Raw genomic sequence first — 19536 nt, 5'->3', positions numbered from 1 at the left:
TTCTGGATAGAATTTCAATATCCTAAATTTTAAAATAAATTTGGTCTCATTCAAAGCATTTGCTTGTTGTTTTCCTCAGTGAATAATTCCCACAGAAATACTACTTTACTGTAGGGGTCTGATGAGAAGCTGTGAACATGCATAGATATAATAAATGGCCGTCCTATAAAGCACTTAAATCAGAGAGTCAGAATGTAACCAAGGTGTGATGGGAGAAGGTTAGTAAAGTTTCAACCCCATTTCATGGATAAGTTAGCAGAAACCTTAACTAAATGCATTCCACATCTGGTTGTGTGGGTGTGTGTTGAAATCAAAGATTTAAAAGAAAAGCAGATTAGGTTAAATCAATCTCTTTACTCATATGGGAATAAAAACATAGAGACTATCTTTTAGTGCTTAGTGGGTCTGATTTTGAGGAACCACTTTTTTAATGCACTTTCCTTAAGGTTCTGGTCTAGTCTCAATTCAATGTTGAAAACACAATGAGGATAACCTATTTAAAGCAGAAGGAATTTTTAGAAACCTATTTCTCTGGCTTGAGCATTACTAATGGCTTTTTTTAAATGTCAATTTTAGTTTCTGAAGAACTGTACCAAAACAACTCTCCACCAGAGTAAACGATATGGTAAAAATATCTATTACTCAGAAAATGAAGCATTCTGATGTTTTTCTTTGAATTTGTCTTAGAAGATAGAACTTTGTGTTTTTCTGAGCATCTTTAAAATTGTGCTCATTTAATCCTCACAATATCAATTCTGCAGATATGAATGCTTACATTCAAGGAACCCATACTATAGAATGAGATGTCAGAGTATTATAAAATAGCTGATATCAGCTTCAAGGCTTTTGATTTTCTTCTAAAAGCAAGGCACACCATTGTCTCCTCACCTGCCAACCCATAACACTTATTGATTATGTTGCTTGTTTGGCCTGTGGCACAAGCAGAATTTCATGACGATCTATGGAAATGCTTGTGTTTTATTGGCCCCTCCTTGATGTCAAGAACAAAGTCTTGATTTCGCTGGACCCCTCATTGCACAGAATGGTATCTCTTGTGCAGCTGCTGATCCACAACTTGCTTTTTTTTCACCTTTAATATCTTCGTAGAATCAAAAACCACACATCACAAAGAGGAGAACTGTATTTGAGGCCAAGATTCCAAGCACCACGTATTTTTTATTTGTTTGTTTTAAAACCCAGTGGGGTGGGATATCTGTCTGTCTGTGCAACAACTGCTTTCTTTAATTGGTGGGTCAGCATCATCCAGTGAGCTTACTGTATTAGTAAAGAGCATATCATTCATTGAAATTACACTCTCCATTGAAAATGGTCAAATGCTTCTGACAAAAAGAAGGCAGGGATAGTGTATTATCCTGGCATGAAGATGGTCGGCTGACAGCATCATGTTTTATTTTATTTTATTTATTTTATTTTTTAAAGATTTTATTTATTTATTTGAGAGAGAGAGAATGAGAGATAGAGAGCACAAGAGGGAAGAAGGTGAGAGGGAGAAGCAGACTCCCTGCTGAGCAGGGAGCCCGATGCGGGACTCGATCTCGGGACTCCAGGATCATGACCTGAGCCGAGGGCAATCGCTTAACCAACTGAGCCACCCAGGAGCCCTCATGTTTTATTTTAATGGGTGGTAATAGTGCATTAAATGCTATTTTATTAAAAGTTAATTTTTGAATAAGTGGATTTAGGTAGGCAAAAAAATCTTTACTTAGCTTTTAAATCACTTTTATATTATCCAAAGCAAAATCTTCACACTAAATGTATGTAAATCACTGACTTTCAGAACACCAAAGGGATACCTTACACTATAACATAAATACTAATAAAATCAACTGAAAATGATAGTCATTAGTCAGCTGTGCCTTGATAGGGTTCCCTGTGGACTGACATAAAGTCACCATTAGAAATGGATTCTTTCAGTCTATAGCGTTCTTTTTTTCTTCAAAGCAGATTTAAATTTGATATTTCATGCATTTTTTTCAAATTTTAGAGGACATGGTTTTGCACTTGCAACGTGTATTTAAACTTCAAATGCTATGAGCCTGTGTGAAAGTATAAAATAGATGGTAATAATAATCATCAATGGAGATACACTAATTATTAAAAAAAAGCTCAAACCAAATTCTAGTGGGAGCAAAATGTATTCATATAAACAACTTGAACCGTTTTAGAAGATCTGTAGAAATTAGAGAGCCAATATGCATATTATCACATCCTTCAAGGTTAAGAAAGAGTTAAACATTTTTTTTAGGTTTTGATATTGAAAATGGTGCTAATGGAGGTGGAAATGGATGGGGAATGGGGGAAATAGATTAAGGGGACCAAGAACACACTTATCCTGAGGAGCACTGAGTAATGTACAGAATTGTTGAATCACTCTATTGTATACCTGAAACTAATACAACACTGTATGTTAATTATACTGCAATTTTTTAAAAAAGAAGGAAAATGGTCCTAATATTTACAAATTCATCACGTGATAATTCTATAGCAATGGTAATGTATGAAAATATACATATGTGTGTTGTTTTGGGTGTGATATGAGATACAAATTTCAAACCATCTGTTCAAATATATTGAGAACAAATAAGGACAAGAGATAAGGTAGCAAACCATTTAAAAGTTATATATAGTTGTCATTGCAGAAAATAGATTAATTTGAAAAATTAATATAGTGTGTCTTGATATATAGCTACCACAGAATATTCAGTGGGAGTACGTAATCTTTGACATTGTTCAGGAAGTTAAGCTATTAGAATTTCAGTAGAAAAATTTCAATATGAATTTGTAGCAAAAAACACCCAAATAGCTTTATGAAACACTTTGAATTAATTTCATTTCCTACCATTTTGTGCATAAATATATAATTACTTTATCTCAGTATCCAAATTGCTTTCTGGGACTCTTTAGAAGGGTATTTAACTCTTTCTGGTCAGTATAGCATTAAAAAGTATAATGATGGATGTCATTAGTCAGCCTCTGTGGGTCTGTGTACTTTGAAAACTAACAGTGTTGTATACTTTTCATACAGTGTTAGCAATTGAACTTTAGGGAAAAGTTTGTATAACATTTTCACTAATTTTTGTAATATTTTTCCTGGCTCTGTAAGTTGCTAATATAAAATGCTCTGTTCAATTTCACCACTGAAGGCCAACAAATAGTGAAAAGTTTTCTCACAATAAGATGGAAATAAACACCAATAGGCAAATAAATCAAAGGGATGAGCCAGTAACTCACAAAGAGATATAAACATATTAAAAAGACTCATAATTTTAGTTGTATATTAATGCAAAAAATGTCATAAGGAGACACTAGTTACAACTATTCATTGATACATATTTTTAAATTACTAGTATGTAATTGCTAGGTTGTGTTGAAGTATGTATATTTAATATACAAACACATATACATATGAATTTACATAGAGGATTGATGATAAGTTTAACTGAATAGACATCTTTTGAAAAATTATTTTTACCCTTTAACTCCCACGTTTAAGAAGTTTTCCTGAGGAAATAACCAAGTTATCTATCGTGATTGGTTTCCATACAACACTTTTTAATCATTTCTTTATTCTTAAAAGAATTGCATTGAAATTTTTGTATCAGGTTGTAATCTTTCAATGTAAAATAAGGGGGAAAACAGGTAAAATGACAATAAAGAATATTGTATCTGTCAAATTTATAAGCATTACATTCAGGCGTTGGACCCCCAGCTATGGGAAGTGCTGGTTTGCCACAAATTTCTAAAGTCCGCATGCTTGGCCCCCACCAGCCACCTCAACCACTCTGAGATCATTGGTAGAAAGCCACATTAGTAATGAGAGGGTGTTTTATCCCTCGTGTGTTCTGTGAGAGACAAAACTGATGAACTCAGATGATAAGTCAGAACACAAGCTTTTTCCACACGGATGCCTTTGTCACACAAGGCAGAAGAACCTCCAGTAGCAGTTGAAAATCAGAGAGGCTCCCAGCACACCTCTGTGCTCCTCTCCATCCTCCTGAGCCCCTCTCGATTTCTTCCTTTAGTCTCCTTTCTGAGAAAGCTGTTGAGGCACTGAAATGATGTATTTGAGAAAAGTAAGAGGAGACCAGGAAAAAGATGAAGGGACCAAAGATATGATCATATATTATGAGGGACAGAGGGGACACCCCTAGCTATCTGACACTGCTTAAAGTTATAACTTCTCAAAAATCATCAATTTCATAGCCTATTAGTGTCTACACTGCAGAATTTGCATGGGAGAGCGTGCACACACACTAATTGTAGTTGTATACAGGGGAGAATGGATGCAGAAGTTAACGCCTACAAAAGATCCTCAGTGTTAGGACAATGTCTGTATTAGTAAGGAAAACAAGGAAAATATGTTATGGACTATCAGAAGCTTCTCTATCTGCTGGGGCACATTTCCTGTAGCTCCATTATAATAAGGGATCATTTCTCCCAGGGTTTGAGGACGATTGTATTTCATTTAGAGTAGGCCTCCTTTGAATCATCGGGCCTCTAGCCCTGGAAAGCTGGCCACAAAGTGGAGAATTGAAAAGATGACAAAATTTCAAAAGGAATATTGAATATTTGGTAAAGTCTTATTTTTCTCTCCTCCTTGAATTTATAGCTCATTCTAGATTTTCTAGAAGGAAAGAACAAAAACAGATTTCTACTCATTAAGTGTCAGAGCAAAAACAGCTGAGGTATGGAGGGATGCGATACTGAATCTGAAGTTATACATCATTAATAAAAGTTGCCAGTGAATGAATTAAGATGAAAGCAATGCATTTTTTTTTTTTTTTTTACAAAAGAGAAATGCAATAGGTGTCAGCATAGCTTCAGTGCTAGATATTTGTTGACTCTTTTGTCCTTCACAAAGTACAAGTATTACTCTGGAAATATCTTAGTGAGCCAATATATGTTGTTAGCAATCTCCTTTTGGAGTTGGCTTGTCTACAAACGTGGGACATGACTTTGTAATAGCTGCGTTTTTGAATTAAGCCTGGCACCTGAAGCGTTAGCTGTGGTTTGGGGCTCCGAGGAGGGGTGGGGAAGTGTTTAAAACCCTATGTGAACCATCACGGATGAGAAGGACACTATTACAACAACCCCAGCTCCTCATCTGACACTTTGTTCGGTAGTGACGCAAGGCAGAGTGGCACGCAGGGGGCCCGTTCCCCGATCACCTTACGGTGAGTCCCCTGCTCATGTCAGCCAGCGAAGAGGATAAAACTGGGAAGACCCAGCAAAGCGGAGTTGTTAGCACCAAAGCAATGGCTACTTTTTGTCTGTCACAACAGTGAAAGCTACCTTCCTAAATCTCACAGGTGTGTGGCTGTGAACATCCCAACTTCTCCTTCAGTTCCCTATCTCTCTGGTTTATGTCTCTGCGGCCTTTGGCGCTTTTTTCTACTGCTGCAGCAGTTCCTAAGTCTAGCTGCTCTGAAATGCTTTTCTTCTTTCCCCCCTTTAAAATATTTCCATTCACTTTGTATCAAGTAGAGTCGAGTCACATGAACCTTAGAAGAGGCAGAAAAGCCGAAGAACTTTGCTAGATTTGCTGCTTGGGAGAGCTTTACGCATTGGCCTGCAGACCACTGTGATATGTGCGGGTAATTGAACATAGCAGCCGTGCTGATAACGGGATCGAGGAGAAAACTGCCCTGGGAGTCTACGTATAATGTGTAAGAGAGAGAGAGACAGAGAGGCAGACACCGGGTCCTGCAGAGTCGCATCCTTCACTTCCACAGACTTGCTTCAGTAGTCAACTGCATTACCTCCTCACAACTGGGAGACACTTAAATCACATTCTGTTAGTTTCATGTCATCACGAAATTGAAAATGGGGAGTTCTGAGTTATAATAGAAATCATGAATTCTCTGAATAGGTCAGAACCCTGCACTAGGCAGGACTTTGCATTTTCTTTTGCAGTAAATTGCCCTGCACCAGAGTGAGAAATCATGTCATATTTTATTACTAAACCTGGGAACTCAAATCAAGAATCAATGAGACTTCAAAAAGTATACTTATTAAGAGTTGGCAGTGGCACACAAGGCCGCAAGACTTCAAAAGCTTTACCTTACTTTCTTTGTTTTTCTCAACTTTTTCATTTCAGACTGTCTTCTCACAAAGTTTTCACGAATATTAGAAGAGGCAGTTACGAAACCCAGGTGCTAAGATGAAGTCAACCTAAAGTTCTCTTAAATACAGATTTTTCCAAAGACCTTTTGAAGAACTTTACTTCAAATCACAATATTTTCATTTTGGGCAGATGGAATGACAATAGTTATTTTTAAATAATTGCAAAATTACTGAGAACATTTAAAACTATTTATATACATACCACTTAAATACTTCAAAAAATTTCCACAAGACAGTCAATTTGGTGATTTTACTCTCCTACTTTGAGTTTTTAATATACATTAGGCCTTTATCAATGTGTTATGAAATTGTAATATAATCCTTTTCATTGGGCTTCCAAAGTTGTTTTGTTTCCATAATCTAATAGGGTTCAAAATATTAAGGTTGTAGTGGATCATCATTCACACTACATGCTGAGGAGTTATGAAAAGCAGTGGCCTTCCTTTAATTTTGTCTAATTTGAATGCTTCTATTCCTATAAAGGTTGATTATACTTTAAACATTTGTAGAGAAAGGCATAGTTGGGTTTGAGAAAACTTATGACTAGCTTCCACATTGATTCATATATATACACATATATTGGAACATACATCTCTGCCTTTGTATATTAATTTATACCCTTGGTCAAAATAAAGTGTTGATTTTCATACTTACTTACAGCTTATAGTATGCAAGAGGAGTGTCAAATACTGTCAGTTAAATTAGCAAGCACATTTTCAGGGAAATTGATTTCTAGAGTCTGAAAACCCTGAAATCACTCAAAGGCCTTGTTGCTTTTCAGGTGCCCCATTAATCTTTATAGGACTCTACTGACACTTGGTGTGCTGTGCTTAGGGTAGATGTGAGCAGAACACCAGGGCCCAGGGATTCAGGTCTAATTCAACAAAACTCACATTAGACCTTTAAACTAAACAAAAAATGATATAGAAGGGATTTGTAAAGACAGGGGTGTAAATTACAGCAATGGCGCTGAACCATTCCCTGATGGGGCTGGTTTCAGAGAAGAGCTTGTTTCCTGAATTACCTCCTTTGCCATTTTAGGCAGCTTGAAATTTAATAACAACATGCCTCAAAGCCGAGGAAGTACTTCTCATCCAAATGCTGCCTCCGCTGCTAAATGTTGAAGAGTTTGGGCAGCAGCTAGGCCTGGAATTGTTGATAGGGAAAAAAAGAAAGAAAGAAAATGGACTCAAATCCACAGACCCCGCACTGGTATGGAGATAAAAGGAGCAATCAATGAAATTGAAGTTTAAAGTACTACAGAGGGTAAAACCATATAAAATGCTATATACTGTGACTAAGCTCTCTTCCCAAACGCAAGGTGGAGATATACTGGATCGTCTGAGCCTGAATTTGGTGATGGTCCTACAAAAGAGTCCTTCTCTTCTGAAGGAAAGACAGAGATAAAAAGTTGCTCTGGATTTTCAGAACTTTTAATAATAGCTGTAGTTCTCTCGTAGGTAAGAAGAATAAAAGTAAAATATTGAGAAAGAAGCAGGTCTGAAAACTGTTGGAATTATTTCCAAAAAACAAAGGCTGTGGCTAGTTTCTTCTCTAGCTTATCGCTTTCAAACTCTATCACCATCATGGCTTCTTACATTCAGTTCTCACAATAGAGCGATTGTTGACCATCTATTTGTGAATCTAGGACACTCCAACTGACTCTTTCTGTCCACATATTCTAATTTGTGCACACAATTTAGATGGGGTTGTTCAGAAATATTGACGATTTACTGAAAATATGAGCAATTCCACAGCAAACATTTAAAAATAGCTGAGGCAAAAGTCATGGTTTGGGTGGTGAACAATAAAAGACCATAATGATCATAGCGATGACATTACCCCAGTGCCTGGGAAATTAGAATAAGTATGTTAAACCTTGAGATACAATCCTTTTCTCCAAAGCAGCATCCTCTTTCATGTGAAAATGAGAGAAATTAAATATAGACAGACAGATAAAAAGGATTTACTCCATTTTCAAGGTAATTTATTTTCAGTGCTTACTTTCTCGGCTTTATTTTCTATATTAAACTCTATAAAAGCTCTCTTGATTAAGTTCCCCCAAGCATCTCTGAGTGAAGCAGTCCAAAACATACATGGATTTGGTCATAAAGTGCATTTTATTCCTCTTGTCAAAACAACAAAAAGAGTCAGGAGGATATCTGAAATCACATAAAACAGACTCGAGGGAAGGAGAGATGTGTTAAAATCTTCTAATATCTGACACTCCTAGAGAATAACTGTGTGAGGATGATTCAGACACTTATGCTTGGAATTAAGCTGGAAAAAAATCTTTACTTTCTGTTTTAAGAATAATATATAGATAGGCTTGATTTACCATTCTTCCTCTGGGTATACTGATAAAGTAGACAAAACAATAGAATATTCAAATTCACTCCCCATTTTGCCAGAAATGATGGGGATGCTTATGTGGTTTTTACAGCACCGCCACTTTAAATAAATGCTGGATGAAAGAAAATTTGGATGTATGGTCTCACTGAAATTTTGTGGCTCAGTCATTGGGCGTCTGCCTTCGGCTCAGGTCATGGTCCCAGGGTCCTGGGATTGAGCCCTGCATCGGGCTCCCTGCTGCGCATGAAGCCTGCTGCTCCCTCTCCCATTCCCTCTGCTTCTGTTCCCTCTCTCACTGTGTCTCTCTCTGTCGAATGAATAAAATCTAAAAAAATAAAATAAAATAAAATAAAAGTAAATAAATAAATAAATAAAAATTTTAATATAAAAAATGTTAATATAAAATTTGTACACACAGGCAAGGGTTTTTTTAAACAACTTCAACACTGATCTTCGTAAACATCCGCCAGGGCTGACCTGTGACTTTGATGGGCTATGCAATCACCCAAGACGTGATGGGCATGATGTACACATGACAGCACAGAGCTCTACCGTAGTCAGGAAAGGTCTTCTTTAAATGAGAACCACAGCCAAAGTTCCAACCCTGGATGGGTCATAACACTTTCAATGAACTTCCCAGTATACAAAATAAATGGATTTGAGTTCATATAATCCTTGTAACAACTCAATGGATCAGGTTAGATGGGTAGTACTTGTCTTCCTGTTACTGATGAGGAGGGGAAAAATACGAGGTTTGGGGACATTATGGACTTATATAATGTTACAGAGCTGACAAGTGACCTAGCTGGGATAAGACATCCATCTTCAGGCTACTAGGTTAATGATCTTTCCGTTCCACAAGTTTTTCTCAATCTTTTTTACCACCCCTGCTTTTTTGCCTTTTGTTGTGTGGATTTTGTATTTTTTTTTTGAAGATTTAATTTATTTATTTGAGATAGAGAGAGAACAAGCGAGAGAGAGAGCACGAGCAGGGTGGAGGGGCAGAGGCCGAGGGAGAAGCAGACTCCCTGCTGAGCTGGGAGCCTAATGCGGGGCTCGATCCCAGGACTCTGGGATCATCACCTGAGCCGAAGGCAGATGCTTAACTGACTAAGCCACCCAGGCACCCCGTGGATTTTGTATTTTGAAAAAATGTTGTCAGCTAAATGAAACAAGCAACCTCCATAGCTTTACCTTCAGTAAATGTGGAATTTCTCTTGTGGTCTTGAACATGAAACAGCGTGTGTAAACTTATTATCTCAGGGCACTCTGAGACTCACTGTCCAGTACCATCCCACTTACTCCTGGACGGACAACCTCCAGGCTTACCAGCCCTGACAACCATGTCAACCATGTCAACCATGTCAATGTGACAGGTGTTCTTCTGCTGCTCATGAAACCTGGGCATGGTATTTGGATGAAAGTAGAAGGAAACAAAAAATTTCTGAACAGCTAGCTGCTTGGTTAAAGACTACCAGAAGCAGGGAGAATGAGGATATTGCATACTTCACAATTTTTCCTGCTGCTGACCTTGCTTCATATACAAAATGAAAAACAGCAATGAGACAATGGTTGTAATTTAATGACTAAAGTAAATAGTTCACTGTAGGTCAGACAGGTTATTTTTAGCCTTCATAATGAACAAATCAAATCATTGCTTGATTCATATGGTCAAAGGATACACACCGGACTGTAAAAATAACTGAACATGACAGATAATTTGTGCCTAGTTAGCAACTACATGATTTTGTGCTAAATTCACAAAGACATCTTGCTATAGATCCACAGTTGCAAACTACGACACAGATATTAAAGAAGCAGCAGGCTTCACCTTCAAACAGAACGTTCTGAAAAAATCCTATCAATGATAAATAGGAAAATTAGGAGGCCTCTGACTGACACAATTCTGGTCCTAATATGAAGTTAGGAAATGTAAATCTACTTTATTAATCAATTACAGTTTTTGAAATACCGTTATGTCTTAAGTTAGCAATTAAATTCACACAAATAGCAAATTTGGTACTCACAAGCTTTATAGTTTTTGCATTTTCCTTTGCACCTTTAAAAATTTTTATTTTATATAATCCAAATATTTTAACGTATCTGTCTTTTAAAATGGATTGCCAAATAGCCATGACTGTTTCATTTAAAAACCTCTCTTTAGTTATACAAAAGGACTTGAGATTCTCTCGGTCTTGCCTTGTCACTTGTCCCTCTTCCCTTTAAATCCATCCCACACTCACCAACTTGATGAATTCCTGTTTATCATTCATGATCTTCTTGGCAAAGTCTTTCCTTATCTCTCACCTTTCTCTGCACTCTAAGCAGAGCTAGATATGCACTCCCCTTTAGTCCTGTAACATTTTTTTAGTAGAGAGCCTCTATTATGGTCTTTTTCATATTTCATTAGCTGTCTACAAACTGTCCCTTCCCCAAACCCAATCTCAGAAAGAAAGAACCATAGTATACTGATTTCTGAATCCCCGGAGTTTAGCTTAAAACCTGACACAAAGTAGGTGTTCAATAAATATTTGTTGAATAAATGACTTATTTCAGGTTCGCTAGAACCAGATCCTGAGCCCGAAATTATTGTGCGATGATTAACCGAGAGGAGATCTCAGGAGAAAGTGCAAAAGCAGGACAGGAGGCAGAGAAACAGACTAGCAAATGTGATCAGCAGAGGTCTTGCTTTAGCAGCTCTCTGAGGGACACCCCGCTTTTGTCCTCTCTTGAGGCAAGAGGTTTGGCCTTCTGTACCCTGTATCATTCTGTTATAAGCTGTGGGCCTCCTGGGAAAACGGAGAACATGAAAAACCCCAGACCTTTCCCAGCAAGACATCTCAGTCTACCCAGGAAGTCTCTGGGGAAGGGGTATAGTGAGTGGTGTGAAGTTAGCTGTCATCACTCAGAGCAAACACGGGGGTGGGGGGTGTTCACTGGCCCAGGAGAAGGGCCAGGATAGGGTAACAAGTGTTACCTTAAAAAAAATACAGACCCATTCTCCAAAGCATTGTGGATAATGATTCATGTGGGAGAGAATGATTCCTGTGAAACACCAGCAGGAATTCAAGCTTAGGACTCAGATACCAGGTTCATACCCGAGTTTCCCCTCGTGACCCCGAGGCAGGTCACTGCACCAATCTCAGTCTGTTTTCTCCTCTGAGAAATGATGACAAGAACTATTTCATGTGATTCTGCTAAAAGTTTAGACAGAATGGGTATAAAGGAACGTACAGAGGGTTTAGCAAGGAACTAGGCTAGTATTATCATCTATCATTTCATTTTATTCACCTACCACTCTCAAAAATGAATACAGTTTTGGCAGAAAATTATAATGAGATTTTTTTTTTAACAATGAGAGTCCTTTTCCATGGGTTAGGAATATTTTTAAAATAAAGGGTGCATAGCAGAAAAGAAAGTAGTTGATTCTCAGTTTCTCCTCAAAAACCACATCTAACAACCTCAGATAAAGTTTCCCCTTCCTCGAATGCCTCCTCATCATTTTTCTCATTTGCTTTCTTGAGAGCACTATTCACTATTTAAAATTGTCCAACTGTGTTACCTCTTTTGTTTTATCATCTGCTTCTCTCCAGTAAAATCTAATCTCTCTAAGGGCAGCTACCTTCTTTCTTGTTCAGTGCATCTTCCTTGGCATAAAACGCTGCCTGGCACATTGTTGGTAGCAAACCAATAACTGTCTTACTGCTATTTTAAATTATTTTATCAAAATAGGCTTGTTTTAACTTACGGGCAGGGTTAAATGTGTTTCCACTGAACAGAGATCAGAGGCCACACCTGCTAGAGCTATGCTATGACCTATGTGAGCACACTTAGTCTTGAAGAGATATGTATGTCACTAGTCTTATTATTCACTTAGTCATTAATTATGACAGCTTGTAGCTGACTCATATTTCAGAGTCCCAATTCCAGCAAAGTTTCGGAAGTTCTGTGCATTTTCAGATATTACTACTACTAGATATAGTCCAGACACAAGACGAAGAATTGTCATATAATTCTTGAATAAGTATGATAACATAAAAATGATACTGCATATTTGTATCGTATTTCTATGGGCCTTATCTTGCTTTATCCTGTGAATGTCTCTGGCTATAGTCATATGCCGTTTATTCGTTTCACTTTTCAAAATTTGCTTCCGGCCTCCCACCTGCTTTGTTTCTTATGTCTTGAAGCATAGATAAATAAGAACTCATATTTTTCTAAATTATGAGACATTTTAAATGTTGTGGATTCTTAATCTGCCTAATTGTGTTTGAAGTTAGATGTGAACAGCAACCCTACCCACTTTGTTTCCTATATTGCTTGATGCAATGTAACTGAACTTGAAACCCTGGATAACTAAAGTCTGAGTTCCTAATGCCAACATCGGTCAAAAGAACAAAGAAAGAAGAGGTTGGAGGTTTTGGGGCACCTGGGTGGCTCAGTTGGTTAGGCAACTGCCTTCAGCTCAGGTCATGATCCCGGAGTCCCGGGATCGAGTCCCGCATCGGGCTCCCTGCTCAGCAGCGAGTCTGCTTCTCCCTCTGACCCTCCCCCCTCTCATGTGCTCTCTCTCTCTCTCTCTCTCATTCTCTCTCTTAAATAAATAAATAAAATCTTTAAAAAATAAAAGAAGAGGTTGGAGGTTTTATATAATTACATAAATGCATGCATGGATACCTGAGGATTTCTGAGGTTGACTTGTATTTACTAATGATGTAGTCACCGGTGGGTATAAATATATCAGTGGTAACAGATTCTCACTAGTTTGCCTTCTTCCTTCTTTACCTGCTGATATACCTGCAAGAGATGATTCAACTCTGTTGCAAAAGACTAAGAAAATCAAAGAATATGGAATAATTGCCTGAGAAATAGAAATTTTTCTTTCATGTTCAATGTTAATTTTTTTTATAGTAACACAATACAAAGGGTTGTATTCCCTCTATGTGTTTTAATAATTTTTTTGGATATGTATAGAAAATCTGGCAAAATTCAAACATATTGAAGACTGGATCAAATGTGGTGTCATGTATTACCAGGTGGTTTATCAAATATTTGTTGAGAAAATAAAATGTATTCAACGATTTAAGGGTGACACCTGGAGTTAATTCTATTTTCAGTCTCACATCTAAATTTGAAATCTGCATGTTGAATAACTAGACTCTATTTCATTTAAAACCTAGAATGTCTGCTCACTCCAAAGTGATGGATAAATTATGTAAAGTATAACTGAGTCCATAACTTCTGAGTGAGAAAAGTGTTTCTCCTCATATACCAAATTAGTTCTCAGTGACAATTTAACGGGTAAAGGGGGAAAAGAAACACTTAAAAAAGAAAGTGAGAGCTTTCACACCCTCTCAGAATGAATGAAGAAGGACTTTTTCAGGTGAATGTCTTGGACTGTCAATGAAAAAGCACCGGATTTTAATAAATAAATGTTTAATACTGGAATAAAGTTAAATCCCCGGGATCCCTGCTAAAAATTTCATTGTATTTCCAAATTAAACAACTCTTTCAGGTACTGCCCAATATGTCAGTCACCTTTAATAATTGAATTTGCTCCAAGAAATAAGCAAATGAGGAGCTTATGCTTTTTATTCTATGTCTTCATCACATTGGAAGACTTCAAATTCTGAAATTTAATTTGATCCTTTGTTCCCTGGAATCTCTTCTTGGTTTTGTGGGCTTAAAATAGGTACCGAATTTATCTCAGTGTTGACTTTATCCAGTTATGATGGTGCAGATCAAACTACCAAACAGATAGATTTTTGGAATCATGTACCTGCGGGTCACAGTGACCATTTGTCTTATCCACCGCTTCTGAAGCTGCAAACATCTCTTTTTACATCCCACCTTTAAAGTTTTCTATGCTGTGTTAGCTTGGAAAGTTAGCTTCGGAATGTCCCTTGCATCTAAAAGACAAATACTAAGAAAAAATACCACATTAGATGGTCTGCATGTTTGGGGGTGGTATTTGTAGTTTTTTTTTTAATATAAATTTCTACCCTCCAAGTAAAAAATCATGTAAAGAGATCTCATTAAGCTTTCAAAACAAGTGCCTAATAGATCTCATAAGTGGTATTTACCTTTGTTGGTTTATGTTGAATAGTGCATGTTTGGTTAATACTAATCTATATTTACATATACATGAAGCATATTATTTTATAGGCCAAGTAATTTTTTTTCAACAAATGAAAGGTTTCTGTAAATAAATCATTATACTTAATTGGATTTTCTTTTATTTAACTAACACTCCTCCTCACTTTTCCTTTATTAAATGAGATACAGACAATAACAACAGCAAATTAAAAAGAAGAAAAAAATCACAGACATGAGTCCAAAGGACACTGACACAACCACGTAAGAGTTTTTCCTCTCAGTAATGGCTACAAAGCTGTGTTTCCAACCCCCAAACATTTCTAACTTATTTTGCTTCCCTTCAAGTCTTTATCACCCCACTTGGATTGAAAGAATTCTTCCCTACATGAGATAATTTTGTACATTATGCAGATTGACAATTTAATTTAAGATATACTCTTGTCTTCTTATTACAAAGCAATGTGTATTTTGTTAAACATTTGATAAACATTGGGGCACCTGGGTGGCTTAGTTGGTTAAGTGTGTCCAACTCTTGGTTTGGGCTCAGGTCGTGATCTCATGGGTTGTGATATCAGGTCCCGTGTCAGGCTCCCTGCTCAGTGGGGAGACTGCTTGAGAATCTCTCCCTCTGCCCCTCCCCCACCAGCTCTCTCTCTCAAATAAATAAATCTTAAAAAAATTTAATAAACATGGACAAGAACAAAATAGGGAAACTACTCTCATTACTCATTACCATAGAAAGTCACCACTCATGTTCCCATTGTATAACTTTCTCTTATGCACATAATTTGCAAAAGCAGCTTTGTGTGGTACATTCTGTTTTGTTAACCATCTTCGGCACTTAATCTGTTATGAAGATGTTTCTAATTCAATTAATTTATTCACTCCAACAGTTGGTATTTATTATCACAATGTCACATGGTCCTACCTGTGACTAAATCATCCTTGAAGGAAGCCTGATAGTGCTTTTATCAGCACCCAGATCTTATAGTCTTGTCTTTTGCCTGATTTTGTCTGGTACATTTCGTGCTCCCTTGACTTGCATTCTCAGCCAACTTACCTGCCCGGGACATTTTTATTCTGTTCTCTTTTGACTATTAATTTGTTTCCGTTCTGTATTTTCTTCAGACGTATAGACCATCTGGGTGTTGGATCTCTTTTGTCACTTCATTATCACATGCTCTCAGGTCTGTCATTTTTGTGACCCTTTATTCCCACATCTTGGAAAAGCTTCTTAAACATGTTTCCTATGTGACGGTTTTTTTTTAATTTGTGGTCGATTCTTTCAATGCTATCTCTAATATAATTTATAAAGTTCTACTTAGACATTTTCCCATTTCTTTCTTGAACTTTTTCAGCCATTTTTTAAAATTTATTATCAAAGCATTCTAATCTCTTTTTCATGGAAATCATGTATACCTACTTCCTTAGAGCGAAAACCAGATTCCATCTAATTTTACTTTTATTTCTTGTTTAATGTATTTTTAGAAACCATGTTCTTTGCTTTTTAAATACCTTGTCTTTTTTATATTATAGAATAATTTTAACAAGTCCCTTATTACTACGACTTTCTCCCGTGAAAAGATAACACCTCGCCTTCTATTTTGCTCCTAAATATCACATGGGCATAATCTTTACATCTGCTCGCTCTATTGTTATCCTACGTTTGGATACAAAGCCTTAGAGTAAACCTGAGTCTGGAGAAAAGGAGGAGTATTTGAGATGAAGATTGTCCCTGCGCAGAAAATCCTTCTCTGTAATTTCTTCTGTTTGTTAAAACTACTTTCCCAGACACTAGCTTTCATCATCTAAATTGCTAGGCACCCTGGCCTCCACTCTAGGAAGACAGTACAGGGGCACTGGGCTCTCCTTGAAGGGCTGTTGTTGGTTTTATTGGAGGACAGCATTACTTGTCCTAGAGAAGAGCTCTCACCCATCACGTGAGGCACCACCAAGTCAGAAGAGAGCCCGTAATGCAAAACCCTTTTAGGAGAAATTCAGCTCTTGTGGGCTATCTGTATGGTCCTCCCAGCAGAGAAGTTGTGAGTGCTGTTTCATATCTACCGGCAACCACCTGGCACAGGACATGAGGAATAAGAATTACACCTTTCACGTTTATAATACAGTTGCTTTCCAAATGGATAAAAAAATGGACCAAGGAAAGGAGGATGTTCAATAAGATTCTCTTATATATTAAAATTATGCCATAATTTTTTTTCTCTTCAAACACTTTCTTGTATAACATTTAATTTTCACCCGTATCTTACAGCTTTTCTTTCTTCGGATTGGCAAAACAATAAAATCATCTTGGTCTGAAGTTTCTGGTCTTTTATTTTTTTCAATGCAGTAATATATATGCATCTCTCTCTCTCTTAGTACATATAAATATATACAAGTAAATATACATATACATATATAAGCATGTATAAGTAAATATACATATAGATATATAATACAACCTTCCTCTATACTACGTTTACTATTTTTACAAAAAATTTGAATTCACATATATTTTTAAGATTATTTAATAACTGATTATAAAATAGTAAGTGATGAATCGTTCAAATGTACACCTGAAACTAATATTATGCTATATGTTAATTAACTGGGATTTAAATAAAAACTTGGTAAGAAAAAAAAGAAAAAACTAATTATAATATAGAATTAGTTTAAAATTCTCCTTCCTGTTTTTCAATGAACATTTGATTTAATTTTTAATTTCCTGGAAAGCACAGTAAATAGAAACATATTTTTTTATGTTATGGTCAATGAAAGCACACCAATAAATTAGATTAAGAAATATTTTTAAACTAAATTCTAAAATTATACATTAGGATATAGGTTTGATTCACTGGCCATTATTCAACATAATAGATTACATTTAGTTTTGTGAAGAATGTTAAGACTATTAGGCCCCTTTAATTATAATTCACTTTGCTGACCCTGTGTGATAAGTCTAAAGGATTGAAGATAACGTTTGTAAGGGATAGTAATAGTTCTGCTACCTGGAATATAACTTAATGTATTTACTGCTTAAAAGATGAGGTGGCATAACATTAGATAAACAATCATCAGGATGGCAGACATCACACACACATGCTTACTTACTATCCGTTAGCTCTGTGATTCTCAAATTTTGGTGTGCCTTCGAATCCTCTGGAAGGCTTTGTTAAAACTCAGATTTCTGGCCCCATACCCAGAGTGTCTGATTTAGTAGGTCTGAGGTGTTTGCAGTTTTCACAGTTACCAGATGCTGTTGATCCTGCTGATCCCAGACCACACTTTTATAATTACAGTTCCAGGGTATTTTGCTTTGGAGGAAATTTACTGAGACTATGGAATTAGTGTGGATATAGAAGTAAAAGAATGCGCTAATCTCACAGGGTCAGCTCAAATTTATTTCTGGTAGAAAACTTTTATTTCTTTTTCCTTTTTCTCCCTCTAATCAAAGACATCCAAAATAGTGAGTTTTCTAACAGGGAGGACAGTATTATGGTGTAATATTATGAAGCAATGGTCCCTTTACCCCGGATGAACTGTGCTTTCTCTCTCTTCTGAAAGCCAGGGTTGACGCTCTGGGAGTCAACAGGCTTTTGATAAAAGTAAAGTACAAAAGATGCCAAGGAAATAGTAAAACATATGCAACCATATCTCAACTGGAGGGGAAAAAAGGACTGCCATGAAAATAAAGTCACTTTGCAAATATTCAAAACTATGATGAATGCAGTAAAATGTGTTCAAACTGCCTTCTTATTCTACCTTATAGTGTAGGTGGCAAATGGATCCTATTACGTTAGAAGACAGGGAATTAAAAAAAGAAGAAGAAAGAAAAGGAGAGGGAGAAAATGAAGACTAGCCAACCTGTGAATAGTGTCAATGGCAGTGCAGGTAAAATCAGTTAGCTTATTATTAAACAGTTTGCTTTGTTTCAGACTACCATGCTAGAGATGAGTCTATACACATTTTAATTTCATTGTATGTGTCTTCTGAAGTTGAACAAAACATATTGAATCAAATTAAGTGTACAAAGTTAAGGGATTTCAAACCACCATAGATCTCTCCCTTTTTTAAAAAAATTAACTATGAATTATTTGACTTGGTGTTCAATATAATAAAATACGACATTAGTGTGTTGCATTAATCCTCAGATTTATGTTGTGTTGAAAATAGTGAAAATTGACAAAAATTCTTCAGTTGTGTGAACAAATAGGGAGGAACATCAGCATTACTCAGCCTTCTAAATGTGCATTTTGGATTTGCCAATTTTTACTCTATTTTTATCCATTTACATGACCGTTTCCCAAATAAACTGTTAACTCCTCGAAAGCAGGGATCTTTGATATTCCCAGCATCCAATGTTTAGTACTCAATATGTGTTTATTGAATGAAGTGCACACGATTGGGTCATTTTAAACAGTTCTGTGTTTTCCCAGGAAACTATGCAAGTGATGCAATAGGAAAACATCAAGTCTTATAAAAGAGAGCTTTGGGCTTCTGAATTTGAGGCAGGTTCTAGAAACTAAAAAATTAATACTAGGTCCACTCAGGATTGATTTTGAAAGCTCGGTATGCAAGCAGCATTCAGATTAGTCTTGACTGGAAAGTGGGAACATTTGTAATGCATTCAATACCTGAACCCGCATTTCTGATTGTTTTAATAAAATTGGAGTGGCTCTTAAAATTTCTAATTCTGACAAATAGCCCTACTTGAACACAGTCCAGCTTTCAACTTCAAAGCTCTAACCTTTGTGTTTGCCGTCTGTCCCCTGCCTTCACTCACATACATAAGTGGCTCATTCTTTGTCTCTCTTCCTTCAGCTCCTTGCTCAAATGTTACCTCAACCAAAGTCTTTCCTAACTCCACCCTGCCACAAATCATCCTCTGCTGCTGGATTCTTTACCCCTTATTCTGCTCTCTTTTTATAGAGTATCACCCCAGGGTAA

Source organism: Eumetopias jubatus, unplaced genomic scaffold, assembly GCF_037043125.1.
Source record: "Eumetopias jubatus isolate StellerSeaLion01/CBP00866 unplaced genomic scaffold, mEumJub1_p1.0 scaffold_16, whole genome shotgun sequence".
NCBI classification, from domain to species: domain Eukaryota; kingdom Metazoa; phylum Chordata; class Mammalia; order Carnivora; family Otariidae; genus Eumetopias; species Eumetopias jubatus.
This window is presented reverse-complemented; position numbering follows the sequence as displayed.